We start from the raw sequence: 20,798 nt of genomic DNA, 5'->3' as shown, positions 1-20,798 counted from the left end.
TTTTCCCCGATATTAATAGACCTTTCTTTTCGTCTACCACATGGAAAACCCCTGGGTGATTAAGACTTCCTATTGCTCAGAGGAGGAAGGCTTTCCTCACCTTCTTCGGAGCTGCGCGCTGCGCTTGGGGATCCGCAAGAAGCCCGAATATGTCTGGAAGGAGTACCGTGAAAATGGAATGGAAAAGTGCTCTATGGCGGTCTACTTGGGAGAAAGCCGGAACTACCCAAACCACCCTCCCTTCCAAATTACTTTCATCGGGCACCGCTTCCCAGACACATGCCAGAGTGTTGCTCGAAAAGCCCTCAAACAACTGTGCCAAAACTATAGCCGAGAGATCTTTGAGACCCCCCTCCGGTATTTCCCACCCAGCAACAAAAACACCCCCACCTGGAAGAAAAGACTCCAGGCTCTATCAGGAGGAGATCCCATTGAAGATGATCCCACTATCGTCTACATGGCCGGATACCTCCACACCCTCGACAACCACTACGATGAGCTCTCCTCCCATTGTACCCACCTAAACTCCCGAGTGGAAAGCCTAGAGCAGCAAGTCAAAGAACTTAAGCAAGAGAAGGCATCCCTCCAGGAGAGTCTCAGCATAGTGGAAGGCGAGGAAGCCAACACCCGTGAGGCCTATCGGACCTTGAAGATAGACTTTGACAAGAAGCTAAAGGCACTCGCCCCCAAAAAGAAGATCCAGAAGAAGACCACTAACCAGGGATGCCAGACAGAGAAGAAGAAGGCCCCTCTAGCCCTACCTCCCCCCAGAATAGATGACTGGTCCGACGAAGAAGATGTGTCCCTAGCCAGCCTCGATGATCTTCTCAAGGCATTTGGGGACACCTTAGACAAGGAACTCGCTAGTACCTCGAAGAACGCTCTCGTGTAGTCCCACCTGTAGTAGTCTTATGCTTGTAATGTGATGGTGTAATGAATAAAATAACTTGGTTGAAAACAATTTGCATGTGCATGATAGTGACTCTCTTCCCTGGCAGATGGCTTCAGATAAAACCACGCCTACCGCCTCAGGGATTGGAGCAGGTTTCCCCCGAAGAGCTGAAGGGGAAGTCGTTAGAGAAGAAAGTGAAACCCACCTCCCCGCACCCCCACCCCTACCCTTATACCTAGCCCAAGTTCTAGCCAATCAGACCCGACTCATCGAGGTCCTCACTCGAAATCTGGAAAATCAACGGCCGAATGGTGGAAGACCGCAAGACAGAATGGGGGACTTCCTAAGACTCAAACCTCCCACGTTCGCCGGATCAAGCAACCCCCTCGATGCAGACGATTGGATGCGCACGATCAAAAGGAAACTGGAAGCCATTGGTTGCCCAGAAAATCAGCGTGTTCAACTGGCTGCCCACCAACTTTCTAGGATGACCTTAGCCTGGTGGGACACCTTCAACGTCACCATCAGAGATGCTACCTGGGCGGAATTTGAAGCAGTTTTCCGGGAGCACCATGTGCCCCAAGGACTGGTACAGCTTAAGGAGGACGAGTTTCGAGAATTGACTCAAGACGGAAGATCTGTCAGCGAATATGTGCACAAGTTCACTGAGTTAGCTCGCTACGCGCCAGATGATGTCAACACCGAGAGCAAAAAGATGGCCCGTTTCCTGAAGGGACTCAGGCCGGAACTCAAGACAATTCTGGCTAGCCAAGACTTCCTCAACTTCTCTCACCTTTCCAACAAGGCCATGCAAGTTGAAAGAGCTAAGGAGGAAGAAAAAGGACATCTCAAAAGGAAGTTCCAGGTTCTTCGGGCACAGCAGCAGGACCGGCACCAGAAGACTCGATCATTTGGGTTTCCACCCAAGGGGCCCAACTTCAGTAGACCAGCTGGACCCACTCCGTCACGATTCAGCCAGCAGAGTCAGAGCTCTTTCCATTCCCCCTCAGTGGCATGCAACCAACCTCCAGCAAATGCATGTTGGCACTGCGGTGATCCAAGTCACTTCAAGAACAACTGTCCGCAACTGAAGCCACCGGGACCCGCCTACTCCAACTCGGTGAATGGCCCCAAGAATACCTCGGCATCCGCCCCCAAGGCGCCCTCCGCCGTCAGCCAGCAGAACAAGACTCCGTACCAAGGGAGGGCACGTGTAAATCACGTCGATGCCCAGGAAGCTCAGCAGGCTCCGGGAGTAGTACTCGGTGAGTTCCTTGTTGAATTTACTCCCGCTACCGTACTTTTCGATTCTGGAGCATCCCACTCTTTCATAGCCACTAGCTTTGTGGAAAATATGGCATTCCCTCTACTCCTTTAGAGATTCCCTTGGTCACCCGAACCCCAGGGTCCGACCTCCTATGCTAGCTAAAATGTTCCCAAGTCAGAATCCTTTTAAGTGGGGTAGTATTCTTGGCGGACTTAACCGTCTTGCCATCCAAAGGAGTTGATGTAATCCTAGGGATGGATTGGCTAACTAAACACAAAGGCATCATCAGTTGCGCAGACAAGACAGTCCTCCTCACCGACCAGTAGGGAAAGTCAGTCTCTTGTCAGGCACAACCACCCGCCAGTGACCCAATGATGTTCAATCTAACAACGGAAAGTATATCAGTAGTAGAAGAATTCATGGACGTGTTTCTAGAAGAATTGCCAGGAATGCCACCAGAAAGAGAAGTGGAGTTCTACATAGATCTGATTCCTGGAACAGCACCCATCGCAAAGAGACCATTGTACGATCTAGGACACCGGCTAGAGGGGGGGGGTGAATAGACGGTTTTGACTAAAATCAAAAATACTAAAGAAATTTAATCAATACAACAAGAGGAATAAATTCTCTAGTGTCAATAAGTAAACAATGTATGAAAAACAACTACGGAGATTGAATACTTGAAGAACAATAAGCAAATCACTAATCAATTGCAAGGCAATAAGTAATGCTAGAAGGAATAGACACCGAAATTTATCCCGTGGTATCGGTGATTTGCCGATCACCCCTAATCCACGTTGAGGTGGACTTCAAGCTCTCACTTGCTCCTCTATCAAGACACGACTTGATCTTTGAGCCAAGTGGACAAGAAATCACTCAATACCTCGATTCCACTAATGTCACCTTTGCCGCTCCGGCGAGGTAGGCGCGAACCCCTCACAATCAACACCGCGACTTCTCCACAATCTTCTTGGAGAGCTCGACGGAGACAATCACCCAAGCCGTCTAGGAGGCGGCAACCTCCAAGAGTAACAAGCCAACGACGCTTGCTCGGTGTACCACCTAGTGCCTCAAGAATCACCAAATGATGCAAATGCACTAGGAACCCTCAATCTCTCACTAGAATGCAATCTCAAGCAAAGAGTGTGAGAGAGTGAGTTGGAGGATCACAAATGAGCTCAATGTGTGCAAGGAATGGCCAAGAGAGCTCTCTCACACGAGCTACCCTTCTATTTATAGTCCCCCATCTAAAACCAACCGTTATGTGCAAAAGGGGGCAGTTCTGCGCACACGCGGACCGTCCGCGCCCTAGGGCCGGACGGTCCGCCGTACATATAACGGCTATAATGACCGTTTGAAACATGTCAGAGCTGACTCAAAAGGTGGGTCCGGACAGTCCGCCCTTCAAGGCCGGACCGTCTGCGACCTGGCAGAATGAAACACCCGAGTCTCGGATCAAAAGAAGTTAACACACGCAGACCGTCCGGCTATAAATCCCGGACGGTCCGCGACCTGAGACAGTACTGTCCGGACTGGTCCCCCGGACAGTCCGTACTACAAATCTATAAAAACACACAGTCCCTGTCCAAAAACGAGTTTGACACTTGCGGACCGTCCGCCTCACACAGCCGGACCGTCCGCCTATAATTCAGGAACTGGCCCGAAGTCACCCTTCTCTGGTCATGACTGCGGACGGTCCGGCCCAAAGGCCCGGACGGTCCGCAGTGCAATAGAACAAGGTATCCACACAAATGGTCAGATTTCGGACCCTCTCTGGAGGATCGCGGACGGTCCGCCCCCAAAGTCTGGACAGTCCGCGCGTCCATGACTTCACAATTTTCAAACATGCTTTTGAAAGAACTTTTAACTCACGAAATGTGAAGCGCTGTTAGTCCTCATGCAAATGCAACTACTTGATGCTCTATGAGGCACTAAGTTTTACACAGATCTGAGTCATTGACCCCTCTTAATAGTATGGCTATCTAGCCTACTAATCCGGTCAGGTATCTTCTCTAAACTCCTCAAGACCGGCAAAAGTGAAACCTACATTATACCTTTCCCTTCATCTGATCCACAACCAATGCGTATGATTCTTCAACATTTCCTGTTCTATGTGGTCCAACCCTGCATTCTTATTTCTCTAAGAATCGTTAGTCCACAAGCAGTTGTCATTAATTACCAAAATATTACCAAAGGGGCCTAGATGATTCACAATCTCCCCCTTTTTGGTAATTGATGACAACACCACATAGTATATTAAAGAGAAGTTTAGTTTCTCCAAATCTCTCTCATACCTAAGGTATAAGATAGATCTTGGAGATGAGTTTCATAGGACTTATCTTGATTTGAAGTTCTGTCCGAGAGATAGATAAATCCCAATAAAAACTCAGTATGTAAGAAAGGCTCCCCCTAAGTGTGTGCAGGATTATTTGAAGCTGAAGATATAACACACATAATATATTGGAGTTTGATGGAGACTTTCCTACAATCATGGTTATCGAGGCATACAAGAGATGATCCGTAGAGTGAGCGCAGCAATTATAATCACACCTCGATAAACCACACACAGAGTAATTTGAACTAAAACATAGTTCATCCCACAGAATATTACAGATAATAGTCCACAGACATACGACATAGAGTTAACAGATCAAACCAGTTCCAAATGCGTAAGACATAAACTAATGCAAGCGGCATGAAAAGGTAAAATGCATATGCATGGTCTTAATGTCCACATAGAACCACCAACTCCCCCTGAAGGAGACGCCAGACAACTTCTCTTCCACTTCTCTCCCCCTTTGGCATCAATTGCCACAAAGGAGAGGCCTCACTGATCACTAGGCGGAGGATGCATGTTGTAGTAGTGAGTGCTGAAGGTGTCAAACAGGGAGGAGAACTGGCCAAAATCCTGCTGGAGCTGCTGCTGCCTCTGACTTATATCATGCATGTTGTCATTTGTAGAAAGATTGTCAAATTGACTGGAGAGAGCACCCATGTTATCTTGAAAACTCTGTTGCATATTATTCAGCCTGGACATGATGGGATCAGTGACATTAGTGTGAATCTGATCACGAAACTCAGAAAACTCAGAGTTGAGCGCATCCCAGTTACTGTCAAAACGAGACTGCATGTCATCGAGGCGGTGATCCACATGTGTCATCAAGCCCTCAAAGCGAGTATCAATATGAGTCTCAAGCCCCTGCTGCATATTGTGAAAATAAGGATCAAAGTATCCTGGACCAGGCTCCCAATATTGCTGAGGCTGAGGAGGAGGTGGAGGAGGAGGCATCTGTGCGCCCTCAACATTAGGAGCTGCTCCACCTTCATAGCCAGGGTCTTCCTCATCATCTGGGAAGGGAGTGAGTGGCCTGGTGAGAAACCCTATCTCATTCTTGAAAGGTCTGAATGGTGTGTGAACAATCTCGCATGGGCCCTCAAATCTTGTCTTGGATTTGATGAGAGCCATAATGTAAGGAGCATATGCTAAATTTTGATTCTTGTCCATTTTCAAATCATTAAGCTGCCTCATCATGAAAAGAACAATATTCATGACTTCACCATTCATGATATGCTGGATGATGTTCCAGAACTTATCTCGTATTTTACTCTTATCACCACTCTTGGGAAGAATGGTGACTCTGGCAATCTTGTTGATTACAGCAGGATGATGTCTGAGTCCTGCTGTCTCGCCAAACCTCCTAGGTATGCCGAGCCTGGCTGGCTCATAAAATTGCACAAAATCCTCAAAATTGTCTTCAGTATAAAGATCCAGCCCAGCAGAAATGGTGCCATAATCTAGACTGTTGGCAGTGGCAAAGTCAGCAAAAGAAGCAGAATAGCGCTTGAAGCCAGTCATCCAGGTGATAGATTCTTCTTCAATATCAATCTCCGAGGTAGCCAGGAATTGCTTAACAGCCATTTCATTGAAATCTGTGCGTTGCCCCATAAACTGATACAGTCCACAGGTTTCAAACTTAGGGATCAGACCCTCCATGACTGATTGACTTAGCAAGAAGGACCAATCAATCACCTGATGCTTATGAAAATTTGTATCCACCAGGGTGCCCCAAAAGACATCAAACTGCAGCTGAGTGTGGAAAAACTGGATATTTGTATCAGATGGCAGAGTGTACTGGTTCACAGTTCGTCTAGAGCAGTACTCAGCCATAGAAAATCTCCGCTTTGGATATGTCCATCCTTGGGTATCAATGGGATAATCGGGGTGAACATGAGGAAAATCTTCAGCATCCATGGATTCAGTGCCCCCAGCTGAGGATTGGGCCTCTGAATCAGTGGTTGGTGTATAGTCATCATCATTTCCACGAGGGCGCTTGGATTTAAAGCGACCTGCAAGTTTCTTGCGGAGACCACCAAAACCACTGCAACAATGTGACAGACATCCATAGATAAATAATTGATACCAATCACCACTATAAAAAGGAATGGAACTGTAATGCTCTGCCAGGGTCCGGACGGTCCGCGCTAGGGGGCCGGACTGTCCGCGCCAGAGGCCCGGACGGTCCGCGTCCACCAGGCGGACGGTCCGCGACCGACCAGGGGCGACTCCAAAGAACCCTAGCCGCCACAAATGTTGAATTTGATGATTTTGCAGAGAATACTCATCCAAACGAGTTCAAAATTTTGCATAGCATTCACATTGAGGAGAACTAACAATCCCACCAATCAGATTTTGAAAACTACTGCTCAATTTCAGATCAGAGAGGAAACCCAAATAATCTCAAAATTTAAGAGATTTGATGAAATCCACAAGATTTGAAGATACCGTGATGAAGACATGTTGATGGAATGTTGCCACAAGCTGTCGGACTGTCCGCGCGCAACTTCACTTCACCGTCCGCGCACACTCGACACAGGAGAGTATTTGGCGAGTGGAGAGCAAGAGAGAAAGAGCGAATGAGCACAAATGACAAGTCTGCGGCCACTGCCCGATTTTACTGCCCTGTCGCGGACGGTCCGCGCCCTGATGTGTGCAGACGGTCTGCGAGGCTGATCGGACTGTCCAGTTCCTGATGCTGCGGACGGTCTGCGGTCCATGGGCGGACGGTCCGCGGCCTGATACTCATTTTTCCAATTGCTGTCCACTTTCTGATTTTGAATTTCGAATCCGAATTGGTGCTTATATATGGACATTTCGACCACTCCAAGAGTTAGTATGCATGCATATACATATTATGTAATTGAGTAGTGCAAAATTTTTGAATTAAACTATCTAGAGCAATTTGGAATGAAAAATGCACCAATAATACCAAATAAATAGCATAAAGAGCATATTTAGACTCGAGATGCAATACGACGCATGTGTGATCAACTTCAAGCCACATTTGAGAGATCGATCACATTCATTTCACTTCTTAGAGAACAAAATCTTGTTTCATCCAAAGGCTTTGTAAAAATGTCTGCTAATTGATCATCCGTGCCAATGGAATAAATAGAGATATCTCCCTTGCCAACATGATCCCTTAAGAAGTGATGCCGTATATCAATATGCTTAGTTCTTGAGTGTTGGACCGGATTGGTAGCCAATTTTACCGCACTCTCATTATCACACATGAGAGGCACATTCTTGAAAATAATTCCATAATCCAATAAGGTTTGTTTCATCCATAATAGTTGAGCACAACAATTTCCGGCCGATATATATTCCGCCTCGGCGGTAGATAGAGCAACCGAATTTTGTTTCTTAGAAGACCATGAAACAAGAGATCTACCAAGAAATTGACAACAACCGGAGGTGCTTTTTCTATCAACTTTGCACCCCGCATAGTCCGAATCCGAATATCCAATTAATTCAAAGTGAGCACCTTTGGGATACCATAGACCAATATTGGGAGTATACTTCAAATATCTTAGAATTCTTTTAGCGGCCTTCAAGTGAATCTCTCTAGGTGAAGCTTGAAATCGAGCACACATGCATACACTAAACATAACATCGGGCCTAGATGCGGTAATATAAAGCAAACTACCAATTATTGAACGATAAAGTTTTTGATCAACCATAGTACCTCCTTCATCTAAGTCTAGATGACCATTTGTTGCCATTGGAGTCTTGATAGGCTTAGCATTTTCTAAACCAAACTTCTTGAGCATGTCCTTCAAATATTTTGATTGACTTATAAAAATTCCATCTTTCAATTGTTTGATTTGAAGGCCAAGAAATAAGCTCAATTCTCCTATCATAGACATTTCAAATTCTTTTGACATCATTTTTCCGAACTCCTCACAAAATAATTCATTAGTAGATCCAAAAATAATATCATCAACGTAGATTTGACAAACAAATAAGTCTTTGCCAATTCTTGTAGTGAATAGAGTAGTGTCAACCTTCCCAATTTTGAAGTCTTTGGAAAGCAAGAAATCCCTAAGCCTTTCATACCAAGCGCGTGGAGCTTGCTTAAGCCCATAGAGAGCTTTAGAAAGCTTGAACACATGGTTAGGTCTTTTGGGGTCCTCAAAACCGGGAGGTTGTTCAACATACACTAGTTCACTAATCTTACCATTTAGGAAGGCACTCTTTACATCCATTTGGTAGAGCTTGATATTATGTGCACAAGCATAAGCAAGTAGAATCTAGATTGCTTCTAATCTTGCTACGGGAGCGAATGTCTCCCCAAAATCCAATCCTTCAATTTGAGTATATCCTTGTGCAACTAATCTTGCCTTGTTTCTTACTACCACACCATCTTCATTGTGCTTGTTGCGAAACACCCATTTTGTACCAATAACATTATGGTTCTTTGGTCTCTCAACAAGCTCCCAAACTTCATTTCGAGCGAAGTTATTTAATTCTTCATGCATTGCATTCACCCAATCAACATCAAGTAGAGCTTCATCTACACGGTTAGGTTCCATACAAGATACAAAAGAGAAATATTCACAAAACGAAGCTATGCGAGAGCGAGTTTGAACACCCTTACTAATATCACCCACAATTTGATCAACCGGGTGATCCTTCACAATGGAATGATGAATTCTTGATACGGTTTGATAATTGCTTGTTGAAGCATTAGGAGGAACCGAAGGTCTTGAAGTACCTTGATCATGAGTATCCATGGTTTCATTGAGTTGTTGGCTTTGGTGATCTTCCTCATTTATAGTTGAGGATGAAGGAAGGACAACCACACTATTTTCATCATCATCTTCCTTTGGTTTTATTTCACCAATGGCCATTGTTTTCATTGCATTTATCAATTGAGTTCCCCCAACATCATCGAGATTATCACTCTCATCTTGAGACCCATTTGTTTCATCGAATTCAACATCATATGCTTCCTCAATAATACCATGAGTTTTGTTGAAGACTCTATAAGCCTTACTATTTGATGAATATCCAAGAAGAAAACCCTCATCACATTTCTTCTCAAATTTAGAAAGCCGACTCCCCTTTCTCAAAATATAACATTTGCAACCGAATACCCTAAAATATGAGATATTTGACTTTCTACCAATGAGCAATTCATATGGAGTTTTCTTCAAGAGCTTGTGACAATATAGTCTATTTGATGAATGACAAGCAGTATTTATTGCCCGGCCCAATAAGAATCCGATATACTATATTCCGCTAACATAGATCTAGCCATATCAATAAGAGTTCTATTCTTTCTTTCAACAATACCGTTTTGTTTCGGGGTATATTTGGAAGAGAATTCATGTTTGATACCCTTGTCATCACAATATTGATCAATTCTTGCATTTTTGAATTCCGACCCATTATCACTTCTAACCTTTTTGATGTCGAAATCAAATTGATTTTGAGCCAATATAGCAAATGACTTGAATGTTTCAAACACATTGGATTTGTCTCGTAGAAAATAAACCCAAGTAAATCTTGAATAGTCATCCACAATCACAAGACAATAAGAATTACCACCAATACTTACAAAAGATGTGGGCCCAAATAAATCCATGTGAAGTAATTCCAAAGGTCGATGAGTGGACATTTGACTTTTATTTGGATGAGTGTTTGCCACTTGCTTACCAGCTTGACAAGAGCTACACAATTTGTTCTTTTCAAACTTCACATCTTTTAAGCCTCGAACTAAGTCATGCTTGGTTAACCGATTGAGTTGCTTCATCCCAACATGACTAAGTCTTCTATGCCATAACCAACCTAGTGAAGCTTTTGAAAATAGGCAAGTTGGTGAGCTTTGCCTCATTAGATGAGAAATCAACAAGATAAAGATTTTCATGTCTAAAACCTTTAAACTTAAGATTGCTACCATCAACACTAGAGATAATAACATCTTCAACCGTGAAATTGCAACAAAATCCTAAATCACATAATTGAGCTACGGAAAGTAAATTAAAATTCAAAGACTCAACCAATAGCACATTTGATATAGAATGATCATTTGAGATAGCAATTTTACCCAAACCTTTAACCTTTCCTTTACGATTATCTCCAAATGTGATACTATCATAATTTGAGCAATCTTCCTCACTCATTTGGGTAAACATTTTCATATCCCCGGTCATGTGTTGAGTACATCCACTATCCAACACTCAATGATTCCCTCCCGCCTTGTAGTTTACCTACAAAAGGAAATCAATCTCTTTTAGGTACCCAAACTTGCTTGGGTCCTTGGATGTTAGTGACCAAGGTCTTTGGTACCCAAATAGCTTTCTTTTTGTTTCCAACAATTGAAGTACCAACAAATTTAGCATGAACACCTTTTGCATTATGAGAAAGAACATAACAATGCTCAAAACAAGTGGAGGATACATTTTTGAACTTGGGACAATTTTTCTTAACGTGTCCCTTTTTGTGACACTTGTGACACACTTTGTCACATTCTTTCACAAACAATGTCTTTTGCTTTACAAAAGCATTCTTTCCTTTCTTGGGAACATATCCAAGACCTTCACGGTTAAGAGAACATCGTTGACTTCCCAATATGAAATCCAATTTAGTCTTACCACCATATGCCTTTTCTAGGTCATGAGTTAAGAGTATTTATTCTATCTACTAACACTTCATTCTCAACAATAATTTTTGATTCATCAAGAGCAATGTTATCATTGAGAGAAATTTTGCATTTATCACAAATAGAGTTAGTAGGTAGTGGTTCACTTGTAAGACTATCAAGTAAGTCACAAGTGACTCCAACATCCTTAGTGACCACCTCAACTTCATGCACAATAGATGTTTTTTGAGCATCCGCAAGCTTCTCACAATTTTCTTTGAGGTCATTGTGAGAGGTCTTGAGCTCCTCAAAAGACACTTGGAGGTTTTTATACAATTCCTTCAAGGTCTTAAATTCTTCTTTTTCTTTGTGCATGTAGTCATCGGCCTCACCTAACATTCTAACAAGATCATCATATGAATAGCCATCATCATCAACATCATCGATATCATCATCATCTTTTATATCATTTAAATCGGTGATGATTTTTACCTTAGCATCTCCCTTTGCCATGAGACAATGGGGGGATGAGAAGAGTGAGGGAGCTTCCTTGATGGCAATTCCGGCATTAAGCTTGGATGAGGTGTCATCATCATCATCATCCGAGCTATCATCCGAGTCCCATTCAACTAAGTAGGCTTTGCCATCTTTCTTCTTGTTATAGTATTTCTTTTTCTTCTTGTCACTTTCATCTTTGCCCTTCTTCTTCTTGCTTGGGCAATTCATGGCAATGTGACCGGGTTCCCCACACTCAAAACATTTTCTATCATTGAAAGCATTTCTTCTAGATGTTTGACCTCTTCTAGGTTGACCTCTTTTCATCTTCATGAATTTATTGAATTTCCTTACAAATAAAGCCATGTCACCATCACTCTCACTTTCATTTTCTTCATCATTGCTATCTTCTTTTTCAATTGCCTTTGAGGCCTTGGCTTTGAGAGCAATAGATTCATTTTCACCTTCTTTGCCAAACTTAAAGCATCGGCTTGTGACTTCTTAAATATATCTTGAGTGAGAATTTCTCCCAATACTTCGGTTGGAGAAGTTGTAGATAGATCACTCCTTACTAGCATTGTCACAATAGTCTCATATTTCTCCGGAAGTGATCTAAGGAACTTGTGTGTGAAATCCACATCCGGTACATTAAAACCAAGTCCTTTGAGTTCATTTACTATCTCATTCAACCGATTGAACATATCGGATACACTCTCATCTTCTTTCATAATAAATTGCTCAAACTTCCCTTTGCACACATATAGTTTGGCACTCTTCACAATTGTAGTTCCTTCATGAATTTCCATTAGTTTTATCCAAATCTCATGAGCGGTTGTGAGATTCTTGATACGATTGAACTCATTTATATCAAGAGCATCATAAAAGACATTCATGGCTTGATCATTTGTGAGGATATTCTCATTATCACTAGCGGATGGTTCATCTTCCTTCAACACAACAAATCCATCCCTAACAATTGGCCAAATTTTTCCACCCATTGCTCTAAGATGCATTGACATTCTTATTTTCCAATAATCATAATTGTTTCCATCAAAGTGCGGTGGCTTCCCAATGTGCACATTGTTGTTACTAGCCATTTTGTCCCACTCCGGGATGATTAGATCCACAAACAATGGAGTCCTCGGCTTTGATACCACTTGTAGGATCTAGGACACCGGCTAGAGGGGTGGTGAATAGACGGTTTTGACTAAAATAAAAAATACTAAAGAAATTTAATCAATACAACAAGAGGAATAAATTCTCTAGTGTCAATAAGTAAACAATGTATGAAAAACAACTACGGAGATTGAATACTTGAAGAACAATAAGCAAATCACTAATCAATTGCAAGGCAATAAGTAATGCTAGAAGGAATAGACACCGAAATTTATCCCGTGGTATCGGTGATTTGCCGATCACCCCTAATCCACGTTGAGGTGGACTTCAAGCTCTCACTTGCTCCTCTATCAAGACACGACTTGATATTTGAGCCAAGTGGATAAGAAATCACTCAATACCTCGATTCCACTAATGTCACCTTTGCCGCTCCGGCGAGGTAGGCGCGAACCCCTCACAATCAACACCGCGGCTTCTCCACAATCTTCTTGGAGAGCTCGACGGAGACAATCACCCGAGCCGTCTAGGAGGCGGCAACCTCCAAGAGTAACAAGCCAACGACGCTTGCTCGGTGTACCACCTAGTGCCTCAAGAATCACCAAATGATGCAAATGCACTAGGAACCCTCAATCTCTCACTAGAATGCAATCTCAAGCAAAGAGTGTGAGAGAGTGAGTTGGAGGATCACAAATGAGCTCAATGTGTGCAAGGAATGGCCAAGAGAGCTCTCTCACACGAGCTACCCTTCTATTTATAGTCCCCCATCTAAAACCAACCGTTATGTGCAAAAGGGGGCAGTTCTGCGCACACGCGGACCGTCCGCGCCCTAGGGCCGGACGGTCCGCCGTACATATAACGACTATAATGACCGTTTGAAACATGTCAGAGCTGACTCAAAAGGTGGGTCCGGACAGTCCGCCCTTCAAGGCCGGACCGTCCGTGACCTGGCAGAATGAAACACCCGAGTCTCGGATCAAAAGAAGTTAACACACGCGGACCGTCCGGCTATAAATCCCGGACGGTCCGCGACCTGAGACAGTACTGTCCGGACTGGTCCCCCGGACAGTCCGTAGTACAAATCTATAAAAACACACAGTCCCTGTCCAAAAACGAGTTTGACACTTGCGGACCGTCCGCCTCACACAGCCGGACCGTCCGCCTATAATTCAGGAACTGGCCCGAAGTCACCCTTCTCTGGTCATGACTGCTGACGGTCCGGCCCTAAGGCCCGGACGGTCCGCAGTGCAATAGAACAAGGTATCCACACAAATGGTCAGATTTCGGACCCTCTCTGGAGGATCGCGGACGGTCCGCCCCCAAAGTCCGGACAGTCCGCGCGTCCATGACTTCGCAATTTTCAAACATGCTTTTGAAAGAACTTTTAACTCACGAAATGTGAAGCGCTGTTAGTCCTCATGCAAATGCAACTACTTGATGCTCTATGAGGCACTAAGTTTTACACAGATCTGAGTCATTGACCCCTCTTAATAGTACGGCTATCTAGCCTACTAATCCGGTCAGGTATCTTCTCTAAACTCCTCAAGACCGGCAAAAGTGAAACCTACATTATACCTTTCCCTTCATCTGATCCACAACCAATGCGTATGATTCTTCAACATTTCCTGTTCTATGTGGTCCAACCCTGCATTCTTATTTCTCCAAGAATCGTTAGTCCACAAGCAGTTGTCATTAATTACCAAAACATTACCAAAGGGGCCTAGATGATTCACAACCATACCACATGGCTCCAACCGAGTTAGCAGAACCGAAGCTTCAAATCTCAGATCTTCAGCAAAAAGGGTACATTCGTCCCAGCTCATCACCTTGTGGAGCACCAGTCATGTTCGTCTCCAAGAAGGATGGAAGCATGAGAATGTGTATTGATTACCGATCGTTAAATGAAGTTACCATCAAGAACAAGTATCCACTTCCTCGGATTGACGACCTCTTCGATCAGCTTCAAGGAGCCAAGTACTTCTCCAAGATAGACCTAAGGTCGGGTTACCACCAATTGAGGATCAAGGAAGCAGACATCCAAAAGACTGCATTCGTCACCCGGTACGGGCAATATGAATTCACAGTAATGCCGTTCGGACTGACAAACGCACCCGCCTTTTTCATGAACCTCATGAATAAAGTGTTTATGGAAGAGCTAGATAAGTTTGTCGTAGTCTTCATCGACGACATCCTTATTTACTCCAAGAACCGCGAAGACCATAAGCGTCACCTTCGGATCGTCCTTGGAAAACTCAGAGCACACCAACTTTATGCCAAACTCAGTAAATGTGAATTCTGGTTGGAAAAGATAGCCTTCCTTGGGCATATCTTGACCGCAGAAGGAATAGAAGTGGACCCTTCCAAAGTAGAAGCAGTGTCAAAATGGAGGCAACCAACCAACGTCAATGAAGTTCGAAGCTTCCTAGGAATGGCAGGGTATTACCGCCGCTTCATCAAAGGATTCTCCAGCATCGCAAGACCAATGACAGAACTTCTCAAGAAAGACCATAAATTTGTGTGGACCCCAAAATGTGAAGGAAGTTTCCAAATCATAAAGGAGAAACTCACAACGGCACCCATTCTATCACTACCAGATATTCATCAAGATTTTGTCGTCTTTTGTGATGCCTCGAGGCAAGGATTAGGGTGTGTGCTAATGCAAAATGAGAAAGTCATTGCTTACGCATCACGCCTACTCAAGCCGCACGAGCAGAATTACCCCACCCATGATTTGGAATTGGCAGCCATAGTGCATGCCTTAAAGATATGGAGGCATTACCTAATCGGAAACAAATGCCACATTTTCACCGATCACAAGAGTCTGAGGTACATATTCACTCAACCTGATCTCAACCTCCGTCAGCGAAGATGGTTAGAACTGATCAAGGATTACGACCTAGAAATTCACTATCACCCCGGGAAGGCCAACGTGGTAGCCGACGCCCTCAGTCAAAAGCCATTCGGAATAAAAGGGACCAACTTTCTAGAAGACTGGAAGAAAGAATCAGCACAACTAAATGCATGTCTGGGAATCAACGACAGTCTCGAAGTCAAGCCAATGCTAGAAGACCTCATTGACAAAGCTCAACGTCTAGACTCAGAGACAGCAAGGCTTGTGGAGAAAGCCCGTAAGGAACAACTCCCGGACCTCAGGACAGATGACCAAGGAGTCCTTTGGTTCAAACACCGTCTGTGTGTACCAAAAGGGGAGGCCCGAGAAGTCCTACTCAAGGAAGCTCACGACTCGGCCTACTCCATCCACCCTGGAACTACCAAGATGTACCTGGACCTCAAGACCAGATACTGGTGGAAGGGGATGAAGAAAGAAATAGCTCAGTATGTGGCCCGATGTGACATCTGCCAACGGACGAAGGCCGAACACCAAGAACCTGCAGGCCTGTTGCAACCCCTCCCGATACCTGAATGGAAGTGGGAAGAAATAGGCATGGACTTCGTAATCGGACTGCCCCGGACGCAGAAAGGGGATGACTCCATCTGGGTAATAATAGACCGCCTCACCAAGGTAGCCCATTTCATTCCAATGAAAACTACCTTTGGAGGAGCCACCCTTGCCCGGATTTATCTCAAGGAGATAGTCAGACTCCACGGCATCCCAAGGAAGATAGTGTTAGACAGAGGAACCCAGTTCACATCCAAATTCTGGACAAGCCTTCAGAAAGCTATGGGCACCAAGCTAGATTTCAGTACCGCTTACCACCCTCAAACAGATGGGCAGACAGAAAGGGTCAACAAAGTCCTTGAAGATCTATTAAGAGCATGTGTGTTAGCTTTTGATAGAAGTTGGGAGTCCAGTCTACCCTACACAGAGTTCTCCTACAACAATAACTATCAGTCCAGCATCAAGATGTCACCATTCGAAGCACTGTATGGACGGAAATGCCAGACCCCTCTCATGTGGTCCAACATGGGGGAAAAAGCACTAGAAGGACCTGCCTTTGTCAAAGAGGCGGAAGAAAAAGTTGCACTGATCCGCAGAAGGTTGCTTGAAGCTCAAAGTCGGCAGAAGAGTTACGCAGACAACAGGCGGAGGGAACTCCGATTTGAGGAAGGAGATTTCGTCTACCTCAAGGTTTCTCCAATGCGTGGTGTCAGAAGGTTCCAAGTCAAAGGGAAGCTAGCCCCACGTTTTGTAGGTCCCTATCCCATCATTGGCAAGGTAGGACCCGTCGCATACCGCTTGGAACTACCAGAATCCATGTCCGACATCCACAATGTGTTCCACGTATCCCAGCTCCGCAAATGCCTGCAAGCACCAGAAAGTCACCTCGAAGAAGAGACAGTGCAGATTCAGAAAGACCTTCAATATCGTGAGAAACCAGTGAAGATTCTTGATTCAGCAGTCAGAACATCCCGCACCTCAGAAGTAAAGATCTGTAAAGTTCAGTGGAGCAGAGAAGGAGAAGAGGAAGCCACCTGGGAGAGTGAGGATTTATTGAGGAGGGAATACCCTTATCTTTTCCCAAATCGGGTCTAAATCTCGAGGGCGAGATTCCTTTAAGTGGGGTAGGTTTGTAACATCCCAAAATCCCAACCCAGGTTTGAAACCCTAACCCCCCCTAATTCCCCCTCCTTCATTTTATTCTTCTCCCTTAACCCTACCCCTAGGTCACCCAAATCATATGCATGCACTTAAACTGATTTGAGGCACCTCACATAGACCATATTTATCACCAAGTTCATTTAGAGAATTTTTGTTAAGAGAAAAAGGAGCAAAAAGACACAAAAGTAGAAAAGAAAAAGAAATAGAATAAGAAAAGGAAAAGGAAAAACCCTCTCCCCTCCCTCGGCTGGGCCGAATCCCAGCCCAGCTCGCGCGCGCCCGCTCTCCCCCCTCTCTTCCGGCCCAGGCGGCCCAAACCGCGCGCCACTCCCGCCCACTGACCACCGGGCCCCGCCCGTCAGCGCCTCACCACTCTCTCTCTCGCGCGGACCTCTCTCACTGGCAGCCCGACCCCACCCGTCAGCTCCTTCTCCCTCGCCCATCCCTCACCGGCGCGATCGCCGCCGAGCGCCCCTCGCCTCGTCGCCTCGCCATTAATGCTCGCCAGCCTCCGCGACAACCCCGCCACTGTGCTTGAGCCGACCTCTCACCCCCACAGCCTGCCCGAGCCGTCCCAATCGGTGTTAGCACCGTTCCCGTACCCATGGCGAGCTCGCCGGTGCTCGCCGTCTCCCCCACCCCCTCCCTCCCCCGAGCGCCTATAAAAGGACCCGCCCGAGCCCCGTCTTCTCCACACAACTCCAGCCATCCCCACTGCCCTCCTCCCCGAGCTGTTCAAGCAAGCGCCGCCGTGCCCCTGCCTTGCTCCGGTGAGCCCCCTTCCCCCTCTCTAGCGTCTCTCTGTTCAATTAAGTTATGGCCGAAGCTCCGCCACACGCTCGCGATCACTAGGCACCACTTTGCCTCCCCTGTCGTGGCCGGAAACCTCACCGGCGGCTTCGCCGCCGCGGGCACCCGCCACTGCGCCGTGGACCGGCCGCCATAGGCCCCCGCAGGCCAAATTCGCCCCACCATCATGACCCACTCCAACCGCCCGTGCTTCGCCACCCCTTCCCCGCCAGAGAACCGGACCGACGGCGGAGAACCGCCGCGGAGTTCGCCGCCGACCGGCCCGGGCGGACCTCTTTCCCCTCCGTTACCAGTAGCGCCGTCAGCCCCCCCTGTCTCCCTGGCTGGTGGGCCCGCGCTACGGCGCTGTCCCCGCCGTCGTTCCCTCGCTGCTGGGCCGTTTGGGCCGCAAAGCGCGCCCGCGCTCGCGCGCCGAGTGGGCCAAAGTTTCCCCCCTGGCCCAGTTAGATGGAGAATTCCTTTTCTTTTTCTTTTCCTATTTTCTTTTCTCATTTTTCACATATATATTTAGATGCTAATATTTTATGCACCAAAAATTGTCTAGATAAATTATTAGAGCACAAAAATAATAGAGTATAACAATTTGCACACCCCACAAAGGTCACTATGTTTGATGTATTGTTATTGTCTATGTTTAATTAGCGGAAGAGGGATCCGATCCTCCGGAACTCTTAGCTCCGGAAGAAGGGCAGGAACCCGACCCCTCCGAGATTAACCTCTTGTGCCAGGAAAGCTTCGACGAAGGCAAGTCCATCCTTCCCTTGATGCATTATTTACCTATTTCTCTCTACCACTGCCTAAGCCTGGATTATGGGATGGGAATCGAATTGCATGGTAAGCATGAGAGAGTCGCATTAACTATTACTTCGATTAAAAGATATGGGACAAGTAAAAAGGGGTATAAGTGAAATGTTTTCCAAAAGAGTGCGATGAAGGGTACTCACCCTCATCACCTGGTGAAGTAGGATGATCAGGGACTCCCTGGTTTAGGGGAGAGCCCAAGGTGTTGGCTCAGCTGGTTTAGGCGTGAGCAGAAGGATCGTCCTCTCATATAAGGACCGGCTTGTCATCTTTCATTCCTGTACTCTCAAAAAGTACAACCACTCGAGGCTGTGTGGGCAGCCACTCAATCTAAACTCGTACGGTCCAACCCCAGGGTTATGAAGGCTGGGGTAGCACCGGGAGGATAAGGAGGGGGAATGTTTTGTCCGGTTTGGACATGGCGGTGGCCTGACTCCTTCCGGTATAACCGTTAAGGTTCGGACGTACAAGGAAGGAAAGAGTTTCGGATTCGGGTCTCATTGGCCATGAGATCGCAGAGCCGGACTAGTGGGTAAAGTGTACCCCTCTGCGCAGAGTCTAAACCTATTCGAATAGTCTGTGTCCACTGGTATGGACGAGTCTGGTATGGTATGACAATTAGTGTTTCTACTACACTGGGAACAGGGAAATGTGTGTGTACGTTCTGGAAAGAAAGTAGTACCACGGGAGCGAGAAGCTCAGTGGTGGTCAAGCAAGTGTTACTTCTTTTCGTCTTGGGAAAACCCTAACCATTGAGTACTGCCTTTCTCTAAAAAAGTATGAGTGACTTCAACTCCACCATATAAAGCATGTACAATATAGGTCACTTTCTCTTTACGGGAGCCGGGTGGGCTTGCGGAATACCTAGTGTATTCACCCAGATTTATTTATGTTTTTCAGCAGCTGAAGACTTCTTTTCTGCTATGCTTGATTGATGGGGCTGTGTCTTCACCCAGTTCTGCCTGTGGCCTGGGCTATTTTATCTTCCACAGCGCTTTATGTTTTTCGGCTCACTTTCGAGCTTGTATCCCTGGTATTGTAATAACATTATTCAGACTCTGTAACTATTTGAAGTAATGAATGTGGTTACTAGCCTCCTGGGACTAGTAATTGTATCACATTTGAGTCCCAAAGTATCGGGACGCTTCAATCATCAAACACAATGTCACAAGAAACTTTAACTAGTCCAGTGGACTTGTTAAAGACTCTATATGCCCTTGTGTTTGAATCATAACCAAGTAAAAACCTTCTACAACCTTAGGTGCAAATTTAGATTTTCTACCTCTTTTAACAAGAATAAAGCATTTGCTACCAAAGACTCTAAAATATGAAACATTGGGCTTTTTACCGGTGAGGAGTTCGTAAGATGTCTTCTTGAGGATTCAGTGAAGGTATAACCGGTTGATGGCGTAGCAAGCGGTGTTGACCGCCTCGGCCCAAAACCAATCCGAAGTCTTGTACTCATCAAGCATGGTCCTCGCCATGTCAAGTAGAGTTCTATTCTTCCTCTCCACTACACCATTTTGTTGTGGCGTGTAGGGAGAAGAGAACTCATGCTTGATGCCCTCCTCCTCAAGAAAGCTTTCAATTTGAGAGTTCTTGAACTCCATCCCATTGTCGCTTCTAATCTTCTTGATCCTTAAGCCGAACTCATTTTGAGCTCGTCTCAAGAATCCCTTTAAGGTCTCTTGGGTTTGGGATTTTTCCTGCAAAAAGAACACCCAAGTGAAGCGAGAATAATCATCCACAATTACAAGACAATACTTACTCCCGCCGATGCTTATGTAAGCGATCAGACCGAATAGATCCATGTGGAGTAACTCAAGCGGCCTTTCGGTCGTCATGATGTTCTTGTGTGGATGATGAACACCAACTTGCTTCCCTGCTTGACATGCGCTACAAAACCTGTCTTTCTCAAAATGAACATTGGTCAGTCCC

Source organism: Zea mays, chromosome 4 (assembly GCF_902167145.1).
Source record: "Zea mays cultivar B73 chromosome 4, Zm-B73-REFERENCE-NAM-5.0, whole genome shotgun sequence".
NCBI classification, from domain to species: Eukaryota; Viridiplantae; Streptophyta; class Magnoliopsida; order Poales; family Poaceae; genus Zea; species Zea mays.
This window is presented reverse-complemented; position numbering follows the sequence as displayed.